Raw genomic sequence first — 9,184 nt, 5'->3', positions numbered from 1 at the left:
TGCCAGCAATGGTCGATCTAGCCAAAGCTGTGGTTTTTCCAGTAGTTATGTACGGATGTGAGTTGGACTATAAAGAGAGCTGAGTACCAAAGAATCAGTGCTTTTGAACTGTGGTGTTAGAGAAGACTGTTGAGAGTCCCTTGGACTGCAAGGAGATCCAAGCAGCCCATCCTAAAGGAAGTCAGTCCTGAATATTCCTTGGAAGGACTGATGCTGAAGCTGAAACTCCAATATTTGGCCACCTGATGCGAAGAACTGACTTATTAGAAAAGACTCTGACACTGGGAAAGATTAAGGGCAGGAGGAGAAGGGGATGACAGAGGATGAGATTGTTGGATGGCATCACTGACATTGATGAGTTTGAATAAACTCCAGGAGTTGCTGATGGACAGGGAAGCCTGGCATGCTGCAGTCCATGGGGTTATAAAGAGTCGGACACAACTGAATGACTGAACTGAACTGAGCTGAGATAATGGGCAAGGCATCAAAATACCTGAATTCTTCCTTCTAGTAACCACCAGGATGACTTTAGCCTCTTGTTTAATGTCTTCAGTTTCCCTGTCCCAAAACATGGGTAAACATGTATGAAGCCACAACCAAGGGACTATGTTATGAGTTTTAAATACAAATCTCCAACTTTCACAAGGCTGGAAAGTAGGAATGAGTAGTGCTGTTTTAGACATGTCAAAACAATTTCAAAGAGGTTCAGGAAGTTTGCCTGGAGTGACCTTTCTGGAAGCTTGCAGAGCTAAAATTGAAACCCTTGCCAAGCCCACACTTGACCACCTTCCTAGCATCCATGTTTCCATCTTAGTGTGTAGACACCCGAGGGTGGCATGCAGGAGGCTTTTCCAGGCTTCCCACAGAGGCCACTGGGGAGGCTCCTAGGGCTCCTCTCTCCCGTGGCCTTGGTGTGGCCTTGGCCCTGGTGACACAGGCACAGTGAATCAGCTGTGCCCTGGTCCACATGACTGCCAGGCACTCGCTCCACACCAGAACCCAGGCCCTGCTAGAACTGTGTGTGAAGAGGGGAGGGATGGGAGTAATACATACACTACCATGTGTAAAATAGCTAGCAGGAAGCCGCTATACAACGCAGGGAGCTCAGCTCAGTTCAGCTCAGTTCAGTCGCTCAGTCGTGTCTGACTCTCTGCAACCCCATGAACCGCAGCACGCCAGGCCTCCCTGTCCATCAGCAACTCCCAGAGTCCACCCAAACCCATGTCCATCGAGCCAGCGATGCCATCCAACCATCTCATCCTCTGTCGTCCCTTTCTCCTCCTGCCTTCAATCTTTCCCAGCATCAGGGTCTTTTCAAATGAGTCAGCTCTTCGCATCAGGTGGCCAGAGTATTGGAGTTTCAGCTTCAGCATCAGTCCTTCCAGTGAACACCCAGGATTGATCTCCTTTAGGATGGACTGCCCTGTAATGACACAGAGGGGGGGGTTGGGGGGTGGGGTGAGAGGGAGGCTCAAGAGGAAGGGGATATATGTATACACGTAGCTGATTCACGCTGTTACAGCAGAAACTAACGCAACGTTGTCAAGAAATTATCCTCCAATTCAAAAAACAAAGAACATGTATTATTGATAGCTTACAGTGAACGGTGTTGGATTCATGATCTCCGAAGAGGAAGAAGATTTAACTTCGGGACCAGGGACCAGGCTTGATCACTCAAGAGCTTTTGTGTAGCAGAATTTCACTAAAGTATAAAAAAGGACAGAGAAATCTTCTGACATAGACCTCAGAAGGGGGATGGAAAGTGCCCCCAATCCCTAGTCTTAGCAAGGGAATCATATACTTTTTAATTGGTTACTACAATAAATCAAAAGAATGTCTCAAGGTTGTAAAGATCTTACTAGACCCACTCCCATAACATACATTTTAAGATAACAGGATCAGTAAGAAGGTTTTCAGGAAGGAGAAACCTGTCCTCAAGCAGGGTACATTATTGTTACATAATCCTTACTAAAGAATGTAGTAAAAACCATTTGTCCTTTCCTCCTCCTTGAGAACTCCAGACCCCTATCACCTCCTTGAGAGCCCCAGACCCCTTTCTCCTCCTCGGGGACCCCGAACTTCTTATCAACCTGCCTAGGAAATGATTCTCTCATTATTTACAAAATGTAATCAGAAAAATAAAAAGAGGTGGGGGAAACAGGCCTGCCTGCACCTGGGGGCCCCACACCACATGTCTACATGAGCAAAAGCTAAACCACAAGCCAACTGCTACATCAGCTATGATGCTGTACGCTCTACCTTAACAAAAACATCTTCATAATAAGACATAAAAAATTAATAAAGTTGTGGCTTTTATATGAACTAAAGCCTTCCATCAAAGACAAACTAACCTAATTATTACTGTGTGTGTCTGGGTGTTCCATTAATGGGCTGGTGATATTCAGATAAGCATTAAAATAAAGACAGCCTCAGCTCATGTATTATTTTATATTTATTTCTTTTATTTTTTGCCATCACTTCTGCAAAATCTCCAAGCATGTTCATTTTTACAAAATGTTATTCTATGGACAATAATTATCTAATAATTAAAAAATAAAATGTATATTCCAGGGAATAACTGTGAATGTACTTTCATTTTTAAAATAACATAAAAATATGTGTAAAAATTGAAAAAATTAAAATTATAATTCAATAGGAGTTCAGTGAAAAGTTACTTCTTCTCTATAATATTTTAAATTGCTACCAAAATTAAACAGAAAAATATAAATCATAATAATGAGTATAAAATATTTTAATCAATGATACTTAAAGCTGAAATTTTTAATTTCTTGAAATTTTCAATATTTAATATTTTTACAAAAATTAAACAGTTTGCAATTCTATGATTCAGCATCCAACTAGTCACCAATGTAAGGAGCTGATGTCACGCTTCGCACATACTGTGTCTTGAGCAGCATATACACAAATTTAAGAGCCATATGAATTGTTTACTACAGTAAAATATGCTTCAGTATCTACGTGCAAGTGTTGTGAATACTGTGCTTATTCTTATCTCCAGAACCAGGAGCTGGAACATGAAGAGAAGCAAGGAAATGAATGTTTGGCACTGCTGAGAAACAATAATTCGTTATACAAGCATCTACTGTGTTCAAGCTGAGAGGAAGGATTTGACAAGTTAATTAATTTGCCTTTTCTCTTACCCAAGCACTTCTGCTCAGACCCTTCTGTTTTCTGAGGCAATGTCTGCCTCTGACATTCTTGGAGGTGTTCAGGACACCACCTTCATGCGGTTTGATGCAGTTTTCCAGGACATGAAGCAAGAGGTGTACAGAAGGATTTCCTGGGGGCCTGAATGGTGATAGAATGAGGGCTGGTGTTTAGGGTTACAGATTGCTGGGCCAGCGCTGAGCTCCAGATCCCAAGTGTCAGAGGCGTGTGTATATAGTGTGTATATGTGTGAATGCACGTGTGTGTGTGTGAGATAGAGATTCGGGGCCCTCCAAAGTACAATGTAAAGCCCAGAGCCAAGGCCCCTCTATTCAGGTTTCAGAGTGGCACAGGAAAAAGGAAGGTTTGGAAGAGTGTCAGGATCCCCAAGACTGGTCCCAGGAAGACTCAGAGGATTCAATAGTCCTACTCACGTGAAATTTAAGTATTATTCGCTTAGTCATGTCTGACTCTTTACAACCCCATGGACTGTAGCCCACCATGTTCTTCTGTCCATGGAATTCTCCAGGCAAGAATACTGGAGTGGGCTGCCATTCCCTTCTCCAGGGGAATCTTCTCCACCCAAGGGTCAAACCCAGGTCTTCTGCATTGCAGGCAGATTCTTTACCATCTGAGCCACCAGGGAAATCATACTCAGGGCTATGACTTATAACTGCAAAAGGATACAACAAAAAATTAGCAAAGACAAAGGCGCATGGGGCAACCTCCAAAGAGATGGAAAGCTGGCCCAGATAACAAGAGTCTTTCCCCAGTGGAGTCACACAGGACACACTTCACACCCCAGCTATGAGCGATCATGACACACGTGAAATGCTGTCTACCTAGGAAACTCATCAGAGGCTCTGCCTGTGATTTTTACTGGTGGAAAGTGGGCAGGGGTGCTGGCCCCCTAGGCACCTCTGTCAGCCATGTACCAAGATTTCAGCTCCCAGGGGGGAAACCAGGTGTCAGCATGAATCATACTGTTTGGACCGCTTAGGCAGAGTGAGTCTCTCTTACCAGGGGATGGTGGGGACACTTCCCAAACCCAGGTTCTCCCATGCCAGCTAAGGGCCAGTCTTGCCAGCAGGCCTTCTAAAGAGAGCAGCTTTAGGCTTCTATTCTCCATAAGAAGTAACTGTGGTGTGAAAGGTGGAGGAAGGGAAGTCCTTTTCATTTCACCTACCCTTAAATTCCTCTTAAGGTGAGGTCTGAGCAGAATGAGAGTTGGTGACCAGCTTCATGCCTCACAAGGTTAATCCAAGTGGTCTCATACCAGTATGAAGTATTCATTTTCACTTGAAATAACACTCTGTTGGACACACATACCATAGTTGATTATCCAGTCTCCTAGAAGATACTGACACTATGACAGCATTTTTATAAAGCTCAAACTCAAGCATATCTAAATAACATAGTGTTCAGAATTGCCATATGTGGTTAAACTATTTTCAAATGTAAAGGAATTCAAGACAATTTTTACCTGAGATGGGGAGGAGAAAGAGGCAAGGACAAGAATCAGAGAGGAAGCACACTCAATAGTAATGTTTCTAAGAGGAGGTAGGTTCCCAGATTCATTTTATAATTATGATTTGTAATATCACACAAAGGAAGTTATGAATACATATATTCTTTTACATGTACTAATAATACATACTTTTAATGCTTTTGAACTGTGGTGTTGAAGAAGACTCTTGAGAGTCCCTTGGACTGCAAGGGGATCAAACCAGTCCATCCTAAAGGAGATCAGTCCTGAATATTCACTGGAAGAATGATGCTGAAGCTTCAAGAACTGAAGTTGAAGCTCCAATACTTTGGCCACCTGATGCAAAGAACTGACTCATTGGAAAAGACCCTGATGCTGAGAAAGATTGAAGGCAGGAAGAGAAGGGGATGATGGAGAATGAGATGGTTGGACGGCATCACCGACTCAATGGATGTGAGTTTGAGCAAGCTCCGGGAGTTGGGGCTGGACAGGGAGGCCTGGCGTGCTGCAGTCCATGGGGTCACAAAGAGTCGGACACGACTGAGCACAACAACAACAAAAATAATATATAATAATATATAAAAACTTTTTAATTTTTAAAATTTACCCTCTGGGCAATGGTAAGGTGTCCTGTCTGATGGTGGGTGCATGTGAGCTGGAATTTTTAGGACCGATCACTCTCAAAACTGAAAGATGTTATAATTTAATTGACACAGAAACCCATGGTCGTATTAAATCAAATGACATTAAGCTTAATATTCTTTTATTACTGAATGGTCATAGCCATTCTGTTTCTCTCACTGAGCATCTCATTTTTGTAAATCAATTAGATTCTGTGAATCAATTTGATTTTCATTGCTTTGCATTTCCTTGTTCATTTAAATTTTTTGGTGAATAACACTGTTTTGCTTTCAGTATATTTATTTTTACAGTTACATTCTATTTATAATAAGTGATGTTGGTTTTCTTTTTTTTTTTTCTTTTTCTCACTTTGTCTCCAAGACCTTAAACCGAGAGCCTCCAGGCAGTCAGTCACATGGTGCTGGAGCTGCTATGGCACTGGAATGGAACCCGCCAGCCACAGGCAGACCAGAAGGTCACGAACAGTGCTCGATGTTGGTTTTCTATTTACGGTACAGATGCAGTATTTCCTTTTAAAATAATTTCTACAAGTTAACATTTGAGGCAAATTAAATACAAATATTAATAAAATGACATCATGAGTGGTATAGGTATGTGACAAAAGTTATCTAAGGGGTGAATGAATGACATAGCTTGGAAAGCATGGTACAACTAATCAACATCCAAATATCTATCTCCAATAGATATTTGGTGATAAATTTAAATTTAGATTAAATAGATCAATCTATCTATTTACTTTGTTAGGTTCTATTGGAGGCCAGAGAGTTACAAGGATGTGGGGTATGTATGTGTGTGTGTGAGAGAGAGAGAGATGACCTTTATTGTTAGATTCTTTTCCACTTGGAAAAGAATGGGTTTCCCTGATAGCTCAGTTGGTAAAGAATCCGCCTGCAATGCAGGAGACCCTTGTTTGATTTCTGGGTCGGGAAGATCCCCTTGAGAAGGAACAGGCTCCCCACTCCAGTATTCTTGGGCTTCCCTTGTGGCTCAGCTGGTAAAGAATCTGCCTGTAATGCGGTAGACCTGGGTTCCATCCCTGGGTTGGGAAGATCCCTTGGAGAAGGGAAAGGCTACCCACTCTAGTATTCTGGCCTGGAGAATTCCAGGGACTGTATAGTCCATGGGGTCACAAAGAGTTGGACACAACTGAGTGACTTCCACTTTCACTTTCCACCTGGAAAAGCAACACATAATGCTGTAGCGTAGGAAATAGGTATTGGTGAGGTTTCAAAGCCAGTGCATGCGGGGGCCATACAGAAAACTGAAACAAGCAAGGGCCAGGGCTTAAAGACAATTAAGAGTGAAGTTACAAGTCACATTGCCTTTCAAAATGCTTTTTCTAGACATTTGGTTACAACCATACCCCACATTTCCAAGGGCTGTGTACAGATTCACGAGCCTCCAGTGGGCACCTCTAATTTATTGTACTAAATATATTTTTGCTTTCCTAAGACAGGGAAACAGGGATTAACTTTAAAATTGTAAACCAACATCACAAGGCCATACATAATACGGTCTGTCCCTCTTCCGTATCATGTTAGGTCTTGTGGGAAAAGGCCCTATAGGGGAGATGATTCATCTCACCTGCCAAGGGAAGCAAGAGCACTGTCTTACCAGATCTGAACTGTGCTGTCCTACCAGAGGTGGTAGATATAGATGAGCCATGCTTGGATGACACCAAGAAGTAAAGCCCTCAGGAAAATGTGACCCAGGAGTGATGAGGACCACAGTCTTCTAGTGTTCCCACTTCCTCTCTCCCGCATTCCTCCCAAAGCCAATGGGCAATAGAAATGACTAATGGGAAGCACTAAAGAAACAATTGTACATAACACTTCTAGGGATGCAGCAAATTAGGGCAGCATATGCCCTCAATGGCTATATCCCATCATCCAGGCCTAAGGAGATGACCACCAAGAAGGCCAGACCCTAAACATTTAATTCTGAGACAGAACTGTATTATTGGAGAAGGAAATGGCATCCCACAGCAATATTCTTGCCTGAAGAATTCCATGGACAGAGGAGCCTGGCAGGCTATAGTCCATGGGGTTGCAAAGAGTCGGACACAACTGAGTGACTTTCACATAACATCTGAGGAAATTAGAAATATATTTAGCAGGAATGAAGGGAAGCCATAAGAGACTTGTTCATTGATTTAAAAAACCTTCATGGAGTCCCATCTAGCATTAAGTACAAATATTAGTAAGTTACCTTAATCTTCAAGGGGCTCATAGAAATGGAAAGGGACAGGCATGTAATGGTGATACAGTGTGATGATCATGCTATGTAAAAATACCACTTTCCAGGAGGGAAGGTTTCCCAGGTGGCACAGTGGGAAAGAATCCACCTGCCAATGCAGGAGATGCAGGAGATGAGGGTTCTATCCCTGGGTCAGGAAGATCCCCTTGAAGAAGAAATGGCAACCCATTCCAGTAGTCTTGCCTGGAAAGTCCCATGGACAGAGGAACCTGGTGAGCTACAGTCCACGGGGTGCAAAGAGCCGGACATGACTTAGCGACTGAACAGGCAAGCACCAGGAGGTAAAGAGCCGAGATAAGGGTCATTCACCCTGAGGGCGAATGGGTCTGAAAAACACTCTTTATGAACCTCCTTTGCCTAGAACACAGCCCAGCACACAGTAGGTGCTCAGTAGATATTTGCTGAAGTGTTGAATGGATAAGAAGCCTGAGATGGGCTAGATAATGGGCCCCCAAGATACACACACCCTAATCCTGGGAGCCTGTGAATATCATCCTTATTTGGCAAAAGGGATTTCCCAGATGTGATAAGGATTCTGAGACGGGGAGATTATTCTGGATAATCCAGACTTGCCCTAAGTACAATCCCTTTAAGAAGGATATTTGACGCACAGACAGATCCGGGGAAGACCAAGTGACCTCAGAGGCAGAAAGATTGACTGCAGAGGCAAAGGAGTGACATGGCCACAAGTTGAGAAGTCAGTGGCCACCAGAAGCTTGCAAGAGGCTGGAAAGGGATTCTCCCCTGGAGCCTTCCCAAGGAAGCACAGCCCTGTTTGACACCTTGATTAGGCCCCTAAAACAGTTCAGATTTCTGGTCTCCCACACTCGAACAAGACAACTTTTGGTGGTTCTAAGCCACCACGTTTGTGGTCATTTGTTACAGCAGCCACAGGTAACTAACGCAGCCACTGCTCTGAGAAGAAATTAAGGCAGTGGGAGCTGCAAAAGCCATCTAGGTGATGCCAAGCGCTTTGGAGAGTCTGCAGAATTTGAACTGAGGCATCCTAAGATGCACATGGAGCTTGAGAAAGAAGAGTCTGGCTTGGATTGAAAACAGAGAGACCAGGGGCAGGGAACCCTGCCAAGAGGTGCTGGAGGCAGCTCAGCATGCAAAGGGAATGAGAGCCAGACCTCGGGGATTAGCAGTGGGAACGAGAGAAGGGGCGGGTACAAAAAAATTTTCAAAGGCAAAATTGATGGAGCTTAGTGAAAGACTGAATATGGCAGATGAAGGAGAAATTTCTTCCAGCTGTGAGAGCTGAGGCTGGCAGAGAGGAGGAAATTGGAGGAAAGGGGAGACGTTTCTAAATGTTTCTAACAATAGCCAGTTCATCTCAAAACTACCCCAGTGCTATGATTTGAGCTGCTCATTAGTCAAAGAAACAGTTAGGGGATCCACGCTCTTCAATGCTGGTCACCAGTGGCTGAAGGAACGTCGTATTGCCAGAGCTGCTTGCTATAAAGTATGGAAGAATTCCTTCCAACCTTCCTCCTGATCTCCCCTCAACCTGATGCCTCCCAAGGCCTAGACTTTCAGAGTAAGAATGAGTAAGGCAGGAGGGAGGGGAGGAGAGAAGCAGAGGTAGAAGGGAGAAGTAGAGGAGAAAACTAGAGCTCGGGTCAAGCTCAC

General features: G+C 43.6%; 1 non-coding gene across 1 annotated transcript; it reads right to left on the bottom strand.

The window, feature by feature from the left end:
* Positions 1 to 5,643: 5,643 nt before the first annotated feature.
* On the bottom strand, positions 5,644 to 5,766 carry LOC133067561 (small nucleolar RNA SNORA54). The gene has a single exon (XR_009695341.1). It is a non-coding gene; the product is annotated as a small nucleolar RNA SNORA54 (small nucleolar RNA).
* Between the last annotated feature and the right edge of the window lie 3,418 nt (positions 5,767 to 9,184).

Source organism: Dama dama, chromosome 12, assembly GCF_033118175.1.
Source record: "Dama dama isolate Ldn47 chromosome 12, ASM3311817v1, whole genome shotgun sequence".
In the NCBI taxonomy this organism is placed as follows: domain Eukaryota; kingdom Metazoa; phylum Chordata; class Mammalia; order Artiodactyla; family Cervidae; genus Dama; species Dama dama.
Note: the sequence above shows the minus strand (reverse complement) of the source record. Positions and strands in the feature narration are given on the sequence as shown.